The sequence below is a fragment of the Falco punctatus genome (assembly GCF_963210335.1).
Source record: "Falco punctatus genome assembly, chromosome: 3".
NCBI classification, from domain to species: Eukaryota; Metazoa; Chordata; class Aves; order Falconiformes; family Falconidae; genus Falco; species Falco punctatus.
In genome coordinates this window covers 9168776-9187942 of record NC_137582.1, presented here as the reverse complement: position 1 = coordinate 9187942, position 19167 = coordinate 9168776, and the positions used below count along the sequence as shown (strand labels likewise).

The 19167-nt window shown below is 37.2% G+C and overlaps 1 long non-coding RNA gene across 1 annotated transcript in view; it reads right to left on the bottom strand.

Annotated features, from left to right (window-relative positions):
* Window positions 1-18837, bottom strand: part of LOC308059858 — a 29469-nt gene extending 10632 nt beyond the window's left edge. Inside the window, exon 1 of the long non-coding RNA XR_013926466.1 lies at window positions 18744-18837. This is a non-coding gene — a long non-coding RNA (uncharacterized lncRNA). The remainder of the gene's footprint in view (window positions 1-18743) is intronic.
* Between the last annotated feature and the right edge of the window lie 330 nt (window positions 18838-19167).

Here is a 19167-nt window from a genome sequence, read left to right as displayed (position 1 = left end):
AAACTGTGACAATTTTCCCCACAATGCTGAGCAACAGATACATTGTTTCTCCTTTTTCCTCTATCTAAAGTTTCAATAGCAGTAGAGAACTTCCTGGGTGAAAAATATCTCTTCCATAATGTAATTGAAATCCTAATCTTCATGCCCCAGCAGCACATCCCTCACCCATATATTCCACTGTGCAAAAACAACTCAAGATTTACTGAGCCAGAAAAGAGTGAGCATAGCTATAGAGTCTGGTTCAGACTTTCACGTGAGAGGAGAAATTTGTGATGTTTTTTCATTATTTATTTGATCTTAATGATTCTTTAATGTTTGTGTTATGGAAATACAATTAAGACTGTTGCCTTAGCTATGCAAGGGGAAGAATTTTTGAATTGGCAAAATAAATTTGTAGGTAACAAAAACTACAGCAGAGGGACTTGCCAGGGAAAAACTGGCAGGGTGGAAAAAATGTGAAGAATGTGATGAATAGGAGAGATTCAGCAAAGTGCTGAATGGGAATGTAGATGCTATCCCCAAAAGACTGAAAATAAAGATCTGTCTGAGGTGGATGATGCTGTTAGAATATGACTTGTATGCCTCTTGAACATCCACCACTTAAAAGTAATATGGAATTGTACATATTTTTTTTAATACTTCATAGAATTCGCCTAGTCTTGATTTCTCTAGTACAAATGTTCTGTTTTTCTGATTCTTTGTGCTTATTGCTTGTAGTTATAAGAAATAGTATTAGCAAGGTAGCTGGTTTAGTCACTCACTAGTGAATACTGTGGGGCTGATGGCAAAGCAGTCCTAAGACAGAAAGTCTGTTAATATCAATGGGTTTGCCATGTTAGACATTCACTGGTTTGCAAGAATTCAAACATCCAGAATTTCTCGTATTTCTGCCAGGGAATTGTTTCAGGAATGCTGGGAAAATTAGTATGAAAGCAGAGCAAAGCAGCATGCTGTCTCTAACTAGCAAGGTAACAGTCCTGATGAAATTCTGGTCCACAAATTCTTTTCAGAATAAGGAAGAGAAAATTGTTCACCATTCAAGTTGCATTTGCATTAATTACAGCTGTTTAATTTTTTATACAGTTATAACTAGGTTTTTGCACAGTAATGCAAACTGAGCCTTGTTTTCCTAGATTAATACTTAGCAATATAAGTCATGTACATGGTTAATAAAAAGTAAGAACCAAATACATAGTTTAGATTTTTCATGGACCACTGGACATATATAATCTTTGGACCTGCAAGACAACATAATTTAGTATCTCCATTTTACAGCTGGTTAACTTAAAACATTGGGAAGTGACATTAGCGTTCTTTCATGAATTGCTTCACCCACAGAGTACTGGAAGCAATACATCACTTTTATTAGTAATAAAATGCTGAAGTTTATTATAATCACAAAACCAGTTTTATGCAAGGGCAGTTTATTGGTACAAATATTAGCTTACTATATGGTAATATAGAACAAGTTATGAAAATTAGAGAGGGGTGTTTAGCATGCTGAGGAACTAAAAATATGTTTAGTTGTTTTGTTGATCTTCAATGTGACACAGTGAATATGAAATGGAAGCTCATTGTGACCAGGTCCACAGGGCTAAAAGAACCCTATTATGGAACAATTGGAAAGGGGAAACAAACTTCCTCAACATTTGTGGAGTCACTAGCTTTGAATTTAGCTCAAAATAATTTATCAATGGGCTTTTTGTTACAGAGCTCATTTGTGGAACTAATAATCTAATATTATAGTTTTATCTTTCTAAATATAAAATAACTTTTATAATTTTTAGCTTATTTTTGGAAGCTAGCTTAGTGACGTTAACAGCGTTAAGCCAAGGTTCCTTTTAGAAGATAAAAATCTAAAACAAGCTGTTCAAAAAAGTAATGGCCTATGTTTCTTCACGAGTTGGTGTAGTACTATGATGTTCTGAAGTATTAATTATTTTGGATCTTCCTTCAACATCAAAAAACCCCCAAATTTTTTAACATCAGGAAGATACGTATTTCATGCATGACTTTTTTTTTTTTTTTTTTTTTTTTTTGGGGGGGGGTGTTGTTGATTTGTTTTTCTTTAACTGCAGCAATGTAATACATTGTGTGTGTATAGAAACTCATGCACACTATCTGGTATGTAGCCCATACTGAAAGCTGAAATTAATTCTTTTGCAGTCAAATAACGTAAGAGTATTTATTTCATAGCGTTCTTTTTAGGAAGGCAAAGAAGTTTAATAAATAGAGTCAGCATGAGAAGGAAATAGGAAATTTCAATGACTTAATAAGGAGCAATGAAGATGAACAAGTTTTCTGTAAAATGACTACATACTGGAGAACTATGAAAAATAAGGGGATAGTATACATCTAGCTGGTTTTATATGGAAAAAAAACTAAAACTGCTCTTCAATACTTTCAAAAATTTTTTGTATTGCTGTAAAGATTGTCTCCCCTAAATCTAGATATGTGTAACAAATGGATCTTGCTAGATTTCTACAGCAAAATAAATAATTCCTTGCTCTTAGACATTGTTTTGTATCTCTAATTCAATGTTAGTTTTCCTTTTCTTGTTGGATCAATGTTCTTCACTTCTGTAGCATTTTTTTAAATGTGAACTAAATCCTTTGAAGTCTACACCATTGCTGTGATTTAACCCCAGACCTCAACCAAGCACCACACAGCCACTCACTCACTCCCCCTCCCCATGGGTTGGAAAAGAGAATCAGGACAGTGAAAATGAGAAAATGTGTGGGTTGAGATAAAGACAGTTTAATACGTAATGCAAAAGCCGCACACGCAAGCAAAGCAAACCAAGAAATTCATTACTTGCCATCAGCAGGCAGGTGTTCAACCATCTCCAGGAAGGCAGGGCTCCATTATGTGCAATAGTTCCTTGGGAAGACAAATGTCATTACTCCTAACATCCACTTCTTCCTCCTTTTTCCCCGAGCTTTATATGCTGAGCATGACTTCACATGGTATGGAACATCCCTTTGGCCAGTCGGGGCCAGCCGTCCCTGCTGTGCCTCCTCCCAGCTTCTTGTGCTCCCCACACCTACTTGCTGGTGGTGTGGGGTGAGAAGCAAAAAGGCCTTGGCTCTGTGTAAGCACTGTTCAGCAATAACAAAAATATCCCTTAGTTATCAACACTGTTTCCAGCACAAATCCAAAACATAGCCCCTTACTAGCTACTATGAAGAAAAGTAATTTTATCCCAGCCAAAACCAGCACAGTCACAAACTGATTGCAGTGTTTTATCATATGCAGGCACCTTTGGAAAAGACAGAATCTCTAAATGCGGTGTTGTATCTGAATGTTGTTTAAGTATCACCTTTCATGTTCCTGTAAAGAAACATGGCTTAGTGTAGTGTTATGTTTTGAAATTTGTTCTTTCAATAGAAATTTACATATGATCCTCTGATAAACTGCATTACAATAGTTTGACTTTCAAACGTTCAGTGCATAGTGAGAACGCTGACTATAATATACTGGAAGCTTTGACTACTATTTCCTTATTTTTGAGCTTTTTATAGGTATTAATATGCATTTCTTCTCATTAATCAGACATTTAAAATACTCAAAATGCTTTTCAAGTTTAAATGCATGTAAGAAGCAACAAAATAACATTACCAAAAATACTGGCAGAAAAGTAAAGCACAAAGAGGTACACTGGCAATGTTTTTCTTGAGTTCTTCCGTGTATTACAGGAGTCATGAAATTGTGGTTGGAAGTTGCTGGTAATGACTAGACTCTTATGACAGGTACAGTTCCACAATGTCCCACAGAGACTTACTTTCTGTGCATCAAGTCCTGTTTCCCCTAGTATCTAACACATCTTCTTCTAATGACAGTGCAGTTGACAGGTTGCACAAGAAGAATCTATTGGAGTTAAAATTAGAACTGATAGACATTAAAGTTTTCCCAAGTGTGGGACTGACTGATATCCACTCATCCATTCATCTGTTCTTTCTACTCACAGTTAATTCTGTAGAACAAGTCTGTAGTGGAAGGGAAAACAAAGAACACTATGGAGGTCATACTCCACCTTCACTTCTTCTGTGATCGTATCCACTACAGCAGCATGTTCTCTGTGGAGCACATAGTATCTCATATGTGGTCATTTTATTCTAATGCAGAAATATAGGTGTGGGGGGTTTCTCTCCACAGAGCTGCTGTTGGCCTTTTAGGAACCTGACGTATTGAAAAGATACTTGATATCATGATGAAGGAGGGAAGTTTGCTTTCTAGGACAAATGGAGGATGTTGGGTTTAGTTCCAAAATCTGACATATTTTGGTTCATTTGTATGAAGTATAGCTCAAACGTGAAACTAAAGCTTTAGAATTGGGGAAAGTGAACTGATATGGGAACACATTTTCTATTCTTCTGTCTAAACATGTAAATATCCATAAAATGAAAACCTGGAAGCAACACGAATCCAAAAACATTTGTCTAAAATGTGTGTATTCTTAAAGACTTTGAGCTTCAGAATTTCTTTCCTCTATTTTCCCCTTTCAGCTGTAAGCTAAAGAAGAAAAAAAGAGTAGGATCTATTTTAAACTAAGATAGGAAGAAAGAAACTTCGTGGAATATTATTTAAAATAATATAATTTTAATTGTGGCAGTAGTTATGTGACTAGATTGTACGTCATGCCAGTGAAAGCTATTCATCCAGGAAACTTAGTATTAGCTGTTTGATAAATTATTGCTCAAACTGGATTATTGTCCTGTGAAATAGAACAACCCTCCCATTATTTTTTGGCTCACCAGGAAACTCAGTAACATATAATCCAGTGCCATAAGCTAGGACAGTTATTGTGTATAGTTTATATTCACTGTAAAGTGTTAGTTTCTTGGAAGAGTGAGATTTGATTTAAGGCAACAGATTGACAAAAGGAATATAACAATTAGTAGATATTTTATGCTGCACTGATTTTCATGTCTTGTAACGGAAGTAATTTCGTGGTAAACATCTTCAAAAGAAGAAATCACTGCTTTATCCCTTGCTCCTGGGGAGATAAGTTGTTCTTGGATGCTACTACCAAATACTGAAATATTCCTATTTGAAAATGTAGATTATTCTCCTTTCCATCTCTATAATGTTACAGACTTTGCCTGTTTTAAATGAATTTTGCATATGAGTCACTGAATTCAGAAATAGGGGGGAAGAATCATAAGGGGAAAAGAAAGTCTTCCATAGTTTTTTCTAAAGTGAAATTTTATATTATTTACTGAGATTGAGTTAACGATTTAAGATCCAAATTCTATTGCACTGTAGTATCATGTGATATTTTTTCAAATAACATAGTTTTTTCACGCATTTGCACTCGATGTTATATGACACTATAACCACTAAGACACTAATAAGCATAATGCTTACACAAGCCTTTGCATAGGTGTTATATTCCCTCATTTCACCAAAGAAATGTCATTCCTTTCTGCACCAATCCAATTAATTTGTCATTGCACAGGTGAATAGGTGATACCTTCTATAAACTCCAGTGAAATAGTCTATACAGCTTCTTAACATTTTTTTTTTCAAACCACTTGAAGACAAGTTTTCAGTTTGAATTCAAATTCAGGAGACAGCTGCATGATGACTATGAATGCACATCACTTTTAGTTTATCTAGAAAAACATTCTGAGCTTTGTCAGATTCCATGCTAGGGTTTGCTTTTTGATAGTGTCTCTAGGAACTTACTTTTCTTAGGTGCAGAGAAGTGTTTGTGCATGAACCTGATCAGCGATGCTGATCTCTTCTGCCCAGTAACCTGTGACAGGATATGTGGGAATAGTTCAAAGCTGCATCAGAGGAGGTTCAGACTTGACATTAGGAAGCATTTCTTTGCCAAGAGGGTTTTCAAACACTGGAACAGGCTTCCTAGAGAGGAGATTGATGCCACAAACCTGTCAGTGATGAAGAGGCATTTGGACAATGTCCTTGATAACATGCTGTAAATTTCAGTCAGCCCTGAAGTGGTCAGGCAGGTGGACTAGATGATTGTTGTAGGTCCCTTCAAACTGAAATACTTTATTCTAGTGCCAAAAGAAGTTGCTATCACATTAAGCAGAGTCGGCTGTTGAAAAGATCTTTATCTTCTCTTCTGTCTTTCGGGGCGGGATGGGAAGCACTTTTTGAGTAGAAGGGTACCAGCTGAAAACTGCTGAACTTTCCCTAAGCTGCAGAACTGCTGCAGTTAAATGTGAAGTACACTGTAAAGGGACTCTTTCCCTTCTGCCCTGCCACCTTCTACAGTAGCCTCTACTCTTTGCAAATGCATTGCTGGGTGTTGCTTGAATGCTTCTGGCTTCTACATTTCTGTGAAGTTTCAGCCCAGATGCAGCTGTTGACTGTGTCACCACACAAATGGAATTTTATTTCCCTTTTACTCTTTGCACTTTTTTCAACAGAAGACTGAGTACTTTCAAGTTGTCTGACTTATTCTTTGGTTCTGCGTAGTTATGTTTAAAAATACATCTTTCATAAAACGCAGCCTAGCACCATCTTCAGGGATAGGTACTGAAATACTAGTGGAAAAAAAAGGGGGGTGTGTGTCCTTTTGTTTATTGATTAGTAGCATATTGTAGGAGGATGAAGACAGGGGGTTTGATGGTTTGCAGCTGGGGCCTTGATGTTTGACGTTGATGGTGTGCAGCTGAGGCCTTGCTTTGATGATGTGCAGCTGTGATCCTGCAGAAAAGTGGTTAAATAGCTCTGAGGGACTGTGGGGAAAAAAAACCAAACAACAACAACCTAGATGAAGCAGAGACAAGGAGGAGGAGAGGCTGGCTGGAAGAAGAGCACAGGATGAAGAGAGAATGCAGATGCAGCTGAAAGCAGCCTGTGGTGGGCAGCAGCTGGTTGCAGGGACAGTAGAGTTTGACCAATGGTAAAGCTTTTGACCGTGTGTGTACAGAGTGTAAACTTATGGAAGCTGTGGCTGGCTAATAGTAAAGGTTGTTGCTTCATCATCCTTGCAAAGTCTGTGCTATCATATGCCACAGTAGTTCTCTTAATTCATGAACTTGCATATTATCTAATTTCCTATAAGCAGCATGAATACAGCTCAAATGTCACACATCCACAGGACAGATATATCTGTACTTTAAATACTGGCTGGACTGTTGAACTATTTCACCTTTTAACTGCTAAAAAGAAGGATTACTACTCTCTATCCAGTGTAGGTGACTAAAGGAGGCAGCTAGGCTTCATCTGCTGTTGGTGGAGAGGGAAGCAGGTTTCTGACTTGAGGCTCTGAAGAGTCCTGCATAGGCTCCAACCTTGCTCTGCTATAAAGGGACTCCAGAGTTCTAGCTTGGATGATTTGGATGTCAAGGAGCAGTTAGTGCACATCTTGTGAATGGTTTTGTCTTGCTGTCTTGAACAATAAAAAACCAGAATGTGTGGCTGTTAAATCATCCACGCTTGCCCCTTCTCAGTGTTGGTTCAATGCATGAAAACCATAGGAACAGTAAAGTGCATAGGGATGTTGAATATCTGAAAGGAACTTGACCTAGGTCTAATGGGTTTATATGTACTGGCGTTGCCATCTTTGTGGGCAGATATTTGATGTAAAACAGGACTGGGATATTTGAGCTGTTTTAAAATACTGACAATCACAGAAACATAGAATAGAATCGTAGAACCATTTAGATTGGAAAACACCTTTGAGATCATTGAGTCCAACCATTAACATAGGATTGTCAAGTCCATCACTAAACCATGTCCCAAAACACTGCATCTATGAATTTTTTAAACTGCTCCGGGGATGGTGATTCCACCACCTCCCTGGGCAGCCAGTTCCAATGCTTGACTCCCCTTTCAGTGAAGAAATTTTTCCTAGTATCCAGTCTAAACCTCCCCTGGCATAACTTGAGGCTCTTTTCTCTTGTTTTATAGCTTGCTGTCTGGGAGAAGAGACCTACTCACACGTTGCTAAAACCTCCTTTCAAGTAGTTGTAGAGAGCAGTAAGTTCCTGCCTTAGTGTCCTCTTCTCCAGACTAAAGAACCCCAGGTTCCTCAGCTGCTTCTTGCAAAACTTGTTCTCTAGACCCTTCAGCAACTTCGTTGCTCTTCTTTGGACACGCTCCAGCACCTCTACATCCTTTTGGAATTGAGGACCTCAAAAATGAACACAGTATTCAAGGTGTGGCCTCACCAGTCCTGAGTGTAGAGGTATGATCACCTTCCTTGTCCTGCTGGCCATGCTGTTTCTGATACAAGCCAGGATTCTTTTGGCCGCCTTGGCTACCTGGGAGTGCTACTGGCTCATGTTCAGCCAGCCAGCCATCAACCAGCACCTACAGGTCCTTTTCTACCAGACAGCTTCCCAGTCACTCTTCTCCAAGCCTGTAGTTTTGCATGAGGTTGTTGTGACCCAAATGCAAGACCCGGCGCTTCTCCTTGTTGAACCTCATTCAGTTGCTTTGGCCCATCAATCCAGCCTGCCCCAATCCCTCTGAAGAGCCTTCCTGCCCTCCAGCAGGTTAACATTCTTGCCCAAATTGGTGTAATCTGCAGACTTACTGAGGGTACACTCGATACCCTTGTCCAGATCATCAATAAAGGTATTAAACAGGACTGGCCCCAATACTGAGCCCTGGGGAACACCACATGTGACCAGTCACCACCTGGATTTAACTCCATTCACCACAGATCCTTGGGCCCAGCCATCTAGTCAGTTTTTAACTCAGAACAGAGCACACCCAACCAAGCCATGAGCACCCAGTTTCTCCATGAGAATGTTGTGGGAAACTGTCAAAGGCTTTACTAAAGTTCAGGTAGAAAACATCCACAGCTTTTCCCTCATCCACTGGGCAGGTCATCTTGTTATAGAAGGAAATCAGGTTTGTCAAGTAGGACTTGCTTTTCATAAATCCACACTGGCTGGGCCTGATCCCCTGTTTGTCCTGCTCATGCCCTCTGATAGCACTCAGAATGATGGTGCTCTGTAACCTTCCCCAGCAATGAGGTCAGGCTACAGGCCTGTAATTCCCTGGACTCTCCTTCCTCCCCTTCTTGTAGATGTACATCACATTAGCTAACCTTCAGTCTTCTGGAACCATTCCGTTTTGCCTGGACTGTTGATAAATGATGGAGAGCAGCTTGGTGAGCTCCTCTGCCAGTTCACCGAGTACCCTCAGATACTCTGTAGTGTTCCTTTTAAATAGGGTCCGATGTTTGGTAGGGAAATAACTGGTTATTTAATAGCATGGTTCCAACAGGTGTGTCTAAGTGGCAGTCTTTGGGTTATGGCTATATGTAATTACCATGAACTGTCAAATATTAGAATCAAAAAACAAAAGGCTCTGAGGAAAGCCACTGAATGTTGCCAGCAGTTAAGAAAGTGTAGAATGGATAGAAGAAAGGGAGGATGACCGAAGTTTTGCAGCTCCATTAAAGCAATCTGAGTAGTAAGTGTAACGTTGTGCAGTTTACCATGCAGCAAATACCTATATCTACTTCATCTCAGTTATGAAATACTGAAGCTGGCAGACTCTTACTGGATTAGTGTCTTACTGTTAACACCATGATATAGAAATGTAAATAACAACACTTCTGTTGCCATTAAAAGATGATTCTCCAGTTAGCACTGGAATTAGCCCATCATTTCTGTCCTTTATTCTGATGTTAGAAGGGTGTAAAGTGTGAAAGGTAAAGGGATTTAGTTATTTGCATTTTAATGAGTAAATAACTGCTTCTTTGAATATTGTTTTACTGAAAAAAATGGTCTAGTGATATTTATCTATTTTTTACACCTATTGTGTGTGAATTAGGGATAGATATGCTAAGTAGTAAAACTGAATATTTATGGAGTGTTGTTTCTCTATAAATACAGAAAACTAGTCATTATCACTGAAGATGTTTGTTAAAATTCAGAGCTACATAAATAGCAAATAGTAGCTTATACATTGATATTTTCTCAACTGTAATTTCTTTTTTTTGTTGTTGGGTTTTTTTGGTTATTTTTGTTTGTTTGTTTGTTAATTCTACTGAGGACCTGGAGCTGTTCTGTCTCAGTTAAGTACCTACTATGCACTCTGTCTCTGAAAAAGAAAGAAAGAGGGAAGGGAAATAGTTGTAAAACAGTTGTCATGGGTAGTTCCACGTAAAGTTCCACATAAAACTTTGCTATTCCTTCATAAAGAAGTTGTGCATTGTGGACATAAAATACCTGTCATCTAGTTAGAGTAGGTCATGTGGTCTAATTTAAGAGTCAGACTCGGCAGCTCCTGACTTTTTTCCCCTGGAGTTTGTGCTTTTGGGGTAAGTGTGCTCCAAAGACTGCTTTCCTTGTAGGCAGTATAAATGCAAATTCAGTTCCATGCAATTAGAAAGCCCATAAAAGGGCTGCTACTTACATGATCTTGCACCATCCTGTCTGTCTCGTGACATACAAATGGTACAAACAGGTAGGCAGGATCGCTGGCTGTGTTGGGCCAAGCACAGATGTTCACATGTATGGTATCCACAGGGATTGCACTCGTGTCTGTGCTCTGTGATAACTATATTCAGTTGAGATCTGCCTTCCTCATGGTCAGATGTGAGGTCACTCCAAAGGGAGCTGATGTAAATGGATGATAAGTTTGGCCTCCAGCCTGGACCAGAGGCTAATCCTTCAAAACAGTGGAAATGAATCCACTGAACCTCTTCCTTAATTTTTCCTGATTTTTAGGTTTGGGATTATTTTTTTTTTCTTCTTATTTTAGTGCCACTGAATTTAGCTAAGTAATTTATATTTATATTATTTCATTTAATGGAGAAGAATGTGTTTAGTAGTTAGTCTTAAGATTCAGAATTAAGTGCCTCGCATGCAGCTCAGAAAAAATTGAATTTCAAAGGTAACCTTAGAGCTTTTTGTGTGAAACAAGAAAATTCCCACTAGTTTTCTTTTTGCTTCACTCTTGTGTATAGTATTGGTGATCTCAGCTGATTTTGGGCTGTAATTACTGGCAAGGTCCACCCATCTGATTTATTTTTTTCACTGTTTTCAAAACAAATATTACTTCATTCTTTTTTTGTTATTTATGAAAATGTTAGACCATTTGTGCTGGGGTGATACCTGATGTAGGGGCAGAATTGTCATGGCTGTAAGTATAATAATGACTTTATGGACTATTTTTTAGTTTAAATATTTTAGTCTTAATCTAACTGTTCACAGTGCCTTTTATTGTGGTCATGTAACTTATTTTTACATATGAAAAGTCTTTTTATTTCTACCAAACCTTTACATCATAATAACCTGAGACATTTAATGATAATAACAATTGATCATTGATTTATGCAGAGGTCTTAGAGATTAACGTTGACTGAGGTAAAAATGAAATATGAGTAATTTTCTGTATATAAATTTGTCTCTGCAATGTCAGAAATATAGCAGAGTTTTTGACAGAAACTAGTTAAGTTGGGATAAAATCTGTGTTGTTTGTTGGGTCTTTTGTTTGGGGTGTGGTTGAGTGCCTCAGAAGAAGGTATCGGCATCATTTTGGCTTATGTGATTAACACAATTTTTGAGATTTTGTGCATTATTTCTTTAGGAAAAGAAGAAATAATGGTGAAGGATTTACTTTTTCCCTCCCTCACCTGGTTATGTTTCATGCAAGAAAAAGGATATAAGGTTTTCTGAAGTTCTGCATAGAGTAGAAATCATATAGCAGAGACAAAGTCGTTATTTGTATTTGTAAAACTGTTCAAGTAATTTTATCCACTTTTTTTCCTCAAGCTAACATAAGGGAGTTTCAGGGAAGCACTCCCCTTATTTTCAGTAAGCAGCATTGTTCTTTTAATTATGTATGTGCCCATGTGCATGCACAAGAGAAAATCCAGTCAGTACTCTGACCTTGTGTTTTGTTAATTCTCAGACAAAGCTTTTGGATTGCATGGCCTAAGGTTGCTCACAGCTTTGTGCTATAAAGGTGTGTGTATTTTTTTTTTTCCTTTTCCAGTTTTGTAGCTTTCATTAAAGTTTGTGTTATTTTTTTATCAGCAGCTTTCCAGCTTAACAAATTTAGAAAAAAATATGTAATTCGTTAACTCATTGTTCTGTACCGCTGAAACCTTAACTAATAGGTGTCCAGTTATCAACCAGACTCATGTAGCAGTGCATCCTGCCCCTGATACCCATGTCAGCTGAAGAAAATGTAAAGTGACCAGTTTATTGTCATTGACACTTACAATGCACATGAAGTGAAGTGAAACTGCCTGGTTAAAACAGATGAAATGTCATTGCTACCTAAATAGCTGCTCTCCTGACTCCTTTATGGTGATTTGAACAGATTTTTCTTCAGATATACTCATTAAGAGAAAGAATTGATCCTGTAAGATGTTTTGTCTAGATTCCTGATGAATTTAGTGGAACGTGATCTCTCAGTGTTAGGCACTTCTTATCCTACCTTAAGTAATTAAACAATTCAAACCTGTCATCAAGGTGTGTACTTTGTGACTGATGTAGGCATGGGATGCATCTGTAATTCAGTTGACAAGTTTTCTGCAAATTAAAGTGTATTCTGCTCTTGGAGAAAGTACTTTAGTCTGGATTCCATGTTTTTGTCCCCATTATGAGAAACCCAGATATAAGGTATAAAAAATCCCTCTGACCTTTCCCTGTAAAACAATAATAATTGACACATTTTTATTCTGGTTATCAAGTTAGGATTTAGCAGATCAGAGTATTTTCCTTCATCAGCTGGGGAAAACTGTTGGGGTGAGATAATCTTGCTGCTAATCTCTAGGTGCCATTTTATGGACCCCAAGTGCAGTTCTGTGCCCATGCGTAACACTGTAGCATGGCTATCTGTGCTATCCTGTAAAAAAGCAACCGCCAGCAGCATATTTTCAGCAACAGTGTGCTAAATTTAAATACTATGTCCTTGCATAAATATCAACATCTAATACACTACACTACTACTCTTTTTCCTAGCACTCTATCTGTTGTAGATGTATCTTTTGTATATGTTTTAGGGGCATCTTACCAGATGAATTGAACTTCACCCACATGTTCTTATGTGGTTAATGCATCTTGTCTAAGAGGGTGTAAGCCATTCCTTTGTTATTATGGTCTTTTTATTCCCAAGGGACAAATCCCATGCCATTCTCATTTAGAATAACTTGAAGTGGTATAGTCTTTCTAGGCTTTTTTTTGGTTTTCATCAAGCAAAATAGAAGTTTATTATCTCCCATCCTAAAACACTTAAGGTTAATGCCTTCTACTCCTGTTTCATCTTGGTAACATACCTAACATTTTGTATTAGGTATCTACTTTTTGAAGGAAAAAAAATGATAGAAGATATATATATTTAAATTTATAGTGGCTGCAGCAGAACATACACAACTAAAACTTTTAGAAATGCTGTAGCTTTATTCATGTACGAAACAGGCAAGGTCTGCACAAAACACTACTTAAAAGATCTAGTTATCTAAGAAGCAGAAACATGTACTTTAAACTTACTTCATATAGTTTTATTTGTTTCTGAAGTTTATACTGTATGATAACTAGATGCTGTTTATAAGAAAAGAAAAACTCACTTTCCCTGCAAACAAAAAACAACGTAGAAGCACAACTCTTAGAAAAAAACCCCTTCTTTTTAAATATTTGCGTAGTCTGAGTCTTAGTACATATTAAAGCCCTTGACAAACTACATTATTGTTTATCTGCCTTATCTCAAATTGTGCTTCTGATATGACTCATAGCAAGCATATGTTATCTATAACTTTTAAGCCAGATGCCTGACACTTCAGGCATGCCCATAAACAACTTTTAATGCATTCAAATGAGATTGTTTAAGACGTGTTCTTCTGTTTCTCATGTTTTTGTTGTTTTGAGCTGAACTAGCGGATATTAAAGTGAGAAATAATTATGAGCCCAATCTCATGGGGCACTTGGAGTACTTAATTTACACTGACTTCAGGCCACACTGCCAGGAGAAAAAAAGCCAAAGAAGCAAAATCTAATGAGATCTGAATACACTAATTAAACTTCCCAAGCCTAAGGGTTCATATTTATAAACAACTGCTGTATTTGACACTGCTCTATTTCATTATTGTTTTTTCTGAGTATTTCTCAATATCCTTGGGTGGCTTTCAAGTCACCTTTTTGTTCAGTGCTGTCAATAATACTTTTTGAGGGGAAAATATTTGGGGTGGTTTTGCCCTTTTTCATGGGTAATGAAACAATTAACCTGTGCTGCAACAGCCTTCAAACTTTTTAAGATGGGTTTTTCTTATCAGGTCTAGTAATTCACTTCTATGGAACCTTGATCTATGTGCTTGATATTTTCAATAAAATGGCAAGTCCATGTGGAAACAGATGCAGTGAAGCATCCAGTCATGAACTTGACCTTTTTTTTATTCTTCTGGTTTGATAACATTTTTACGATATGAGAAACCATTTTTAACTCAGCCAAAGTGACATTTTTACTTTTTCTATGTACAAACAAAAGTAGAAATGTAATTTCATTGTGCCTTACTTTTCCCATTGAACTGGCTAGACCTTTTCAAATACCTTTTTGGATTATCGAAAGAAAAAAAAAAAAACACCTTACTGTTTTCTGTATTGCAATACAGTATTGTTGTATTCTCACATAGATGTTGGTGGAAGTATAATTTAAGAATTTACACAAAAAAAGTTACTAAAACCAGCCAGCTTTTTCTCCCAACTATGTTGTGATAATGAACAGAATATATTATATTATAAAATATTTATAAAAGATATCTAGGAGTCTACTGAACATATTTTTAGCTAAAAAATATAGACAAAAAATATACTGGCCTTCTGCAATAAAATTTCTTTAGCTTGCTTTTAATTTATAAGTCAGTACTCTGGAAGCATCTTCAAGTATTTTTTGCAAAGTTGCAAAATGGCTGAGGTTGGCAGGAATAGCTGGAGTTCACCTTGCCTAATCTCTGCCCATGCTCCAAGGCAGGGTCAACTACCAGTTGTACAGAACTGTGTCTAGTTGGGTTTTGAATTTCCCTAAGGATGGTGAATTCACCATCCTCACCAGCTTCTCTGGGCAACCTGTTCTGGTATTCAATTACTGTCACAGCAAAAAGCGTGAAGTTAATTTTGTTTCTTCCTTTTTTTTTTTTTTTTTTTTAATGTTTAGATGTAGTTCTCTATTATTTCAGTCTGTGCCTGTTACCTCTTGTCCTTTCACTGGGTAATAAAGAGAAAGTCATCTCTCTTCTTTCTCAAGTATTTAAATACATTGAGATCTCCCTCAAACCTTCTCTTTCTGAAGATAAAGTTCTCTCAGTTCTAGTTCTCTCAGCCTCTCCCTGTATGACAGATGCTCCAAGCCCTTAATTATCTTCATGGCCTTCAGTCATGCCACAGAAAACTGTTTCTGTGGCACAGATGCAAAAATAAAAGCTTCCTAGAAGACAATATATCTTACATAACTATTTTTTTTTCATTTATGTTAATGCAGCATCTACAGAATTCTCTTAGTTCTACTGCTATTTGAAGCAAGAAAAACAAAGCAAAAACATCACCTGGTCTACCTATTTTTTTCATGATATTTTCCATTAAAACAAATGCACAAGCTACATCCAGATGACTGGCTGTTGAGAACAGCATTGTGAAATAGGAACCGGCATTCAAGTGACTGTCAAGTGGTGAAGAGATTTTTTAATTGCCTCAGCACACAGGAAAAGGGCAAGGACTAAGACAGGGGTGAAAAGCTTTTGCCGAAAGGAGAGGCATTCCAGACTGGCTTTCTAATAACCAGAGAAGGTGACACAGGGAGATGAGAATTTGATGCAGCATGCAGCTGGGAAACCAGACTGCTTTTTGGTCTCAATGAACCATCTTGCCAGTGCTCTTGAGGTGTGCCAAAACAAACAAGACAACTGGCAGGATTTTTTTATATCTATCTAAACAGACATCTATATACATCTATCTGTTTGGTTCCTGGCAAGAAGTGTTATTATGGTGGTGCAGGGAGAGTAGCTGAGCAGCTGCTATCCTCCTTTGGATCCCCGTAACTGTAGTGCTGTGGAAGGAGAGTAGGTACGAGATTCATAGCTCTTCCTTCCAGCAGGTTCTATTGCTGTGCTATGTACTCAAGGAGGACCAGAGGGTAGTGTTTATGCTTGTTGTGGTCATGCTTAAAGATTCCTTTTAATCTCAAAAGAATGTGAAGGTATTGCTGCTTCTTTGTCTCTTCCTTTTCTTTAGCCCTCATAGCCAGGGACAGTGGGTCAGTATAGAATCCATAAAGTACATAACATCTCCTTAGCTTCTGTAAATGTAAGGAAGGGGAATGGAAGGGAAGAATTCATCTGCAGAGCTATAAATTTGGGAAAGAGACAATACCAAATTTGGAACACTAGACTGAGAAGTATGTTACTGTTAATGTTTATTACTAGCCAACAGACTAGCGGTGATTGAACCTCTGGTTTCTACTGTCAAGTTATTTCTTAAGGACAACAGATTCAAGCATGGCACTATAAATAGAGTTAATCCTAGAAGATATATTCCATTAATTTAAAGATTGATTACCTCTTATTTATAACCTTGACAGGGCAATTAAAAATACTGTCTATTTTAAACAAACTAGGAAATCTAACATCCTTTCTAAGTGATAATCCTACTGTTAAACAACAGCCAGGATATTACTCCCTTCCTTACAGAGTGTGGTTTTCTTTCTCTCTACATAACTGTCATTTAAAAGAATCCAAGAAATTCCAGAGTGGGAAAAAACCCTGGATCTGCAATCTCTGTATGGAATACCTGAGAAACTGTTGTAGATTCAATCCTTATTGCATATAAATAATCATAATCCGTGGTGCAAGTAATTCCCGTCATGTGCATGAAGAAGGGTTAAAGCATTATGCCCAAAGTGCTATCCCTGTTCCCTTTGGGCTTAGGGGATGCATCAGCAAACGTGAAAACCTGGTGAGCCAGCACAATTCAGCTCTAATTGCTTTAATCAGTAGGGTTAAAACACAGTCAAATTGCCAGTGATATTCATGGCTCCACAGTCTACAGGCTTTTGCAGTAAATATAAAATATTCATGTAGGGTCTGTGATGATTCACTTTTGCTACAAAGTCTTGTAAATACAAGAGTAATTGCCAATACAGTAATAAATTCGAAGGTCACACAACTTTTTCAGAAACTTTTAGCAGTTTTATCATTTATTACTGTTACTGCATTATGTACACATGGTCTTACTGTCTAGCAACTATAAATCCCATGTTGCAAACTACACCGTCTCCACTGCCAGAAACAAAACTAGGGCTATGATTCAGTGAACAACTACAAGTTACAGCATTTAACATGAGAAGTGCTTAATCCATACACTTAAATATTAGACATGCATTTAACAGCATGTTGAATTAGTGCTTGGCTTAGGCACAGGAAGCTTATATGTCAAGGTCAATATGTATTTAATGGAAAAAAAAATACAGGAAGAGTGGAATCATCATCCAGAATTACAGGATCTTTTTAATAAGCCAATATTGACTTTTAATATTAAGATTTATTGAATTAAGAGTTAAATGTGACCCGATGATAGTGCTTTCTTCCTCAAAGAATGATGAACCTTGATTTTTGTTTTTCTTAAACCAGAATTGAAAAGAAGGAAATCAATGCACATTTTGGTGCGTAGGTTCACTACTGCAGTCATTCACACGGGCGAGGTAACTTTCATTTTAAGTGCAAAAAAGCAGCTAATAAGGTTTTTCTTAAAATAAAACTTTAATAAGTGAAGGAAACTGGAAGTTTATAAAATGTTTTCTTTTTGTCACTGAGCAAAGAAATGAATAAACAGGCTGATTACATTGCATATGGTTATTTTCCCTGAACTTATTTTGGGTTACCTCGTAAAATTATTGTTTCTCATATTGATATTTAATAGTCTTAGAAGGAATAAACAATAGAAATTTAAGAATTCCAAAATGTCTGCCAAAATTTCTCAAGGGATGCAACAAGAAATAGAAATATTAACACTTTACATCTCACAGAATTTTACTTGAGATGATATCAATTGGCAAGTATGTTAAACCTAGAGGATAAGTGGACCACACAGAATGAAATCCGAGGCATACAAGGCAGGGCAGAACAAAGACTAGTGCTGCATAACGTAGGTGAGAAATGAAAACTACATTCATCTGTGCTCTTTGGAGTTTGTACATTCTTATGCTAGATAAATTCTTAAGTTTAAGTCTTATATAAACCTAGTTGTACAATGGCTTCACTATTTTCTATACTTACCTGTTAGTATTGGTCAGCATACTTTTTTTTTTTTCCTTTTTTTTTTTTTTCTTCATTTTTAGTGGAATTTTACCAGTAATCTGTAAAACTTAAGTTTCATTTCAACTGGGCTAGTGTTAACTGGACAGTAGTAAGAAAGTAAATTGTAATGAGACATAATTATGGAAAATCCTCAGGTCTTTTGGAAACACTTCTTATTTGTGTGAATGTATGTTAAGTAACAAATTAAAGATTATCGTTAGGCTCAGCTTCCTCCTGGTGAAAACAAGAAACAAAGGCACCTAATCTCAATATAGTGAAAGGACATTAAATACTTCAGATAATCTTTTCTACTAGATAAACATTCTTGCCTTACTATTTTGAAATCACATTGAATATTGCAGACAGGTCTAGAGGCAGGAGTGGTGAAACTAATAATCTTGGTAGGTTTTTGTCATGAAAAGTGTCCAAGGTCACAGCGGGGAGTTGTGGCAGTCATAGTGTGTCAGCATTCTGCCCTGTAAGGCACGCTATTAATAAAGAGGAAAAAAACTCTTACCTCTTGAGGGCTTCCTGGGTGAACTGAAGAAAACTCTAAAATGTCAGATACTACTAAGAGAGATAGTGTCACTCTGTCCAGTGTGCCGCATGAACAAATCAAACAAGTTGGAAAGGGAATTCCAGCAGTCATGGTCCTTTCTGTTCCATGTCCCCCTCCTCCCCTGCAGCGGTCTGAAAGACTTTGAAGGATCCCTGAGATCTGGCATGGAAAGTAACAGGCTATGTTATGTTAAACCTAAAGGATAAGTGGACAGCACAGAAAGAAATCTGAGGCGTACAAGGCAGGGCAGAACAAAGACTAGTGCTGCATAACATAGGTGAGAAATGAAAGCTATATTCACCTATTGTGAAGGGGAAAGATCTGTAAGGACAGGAAAAAGAGAAATGTGTACTTAAAAGAATTGTCTGGGAATTTAATGTCT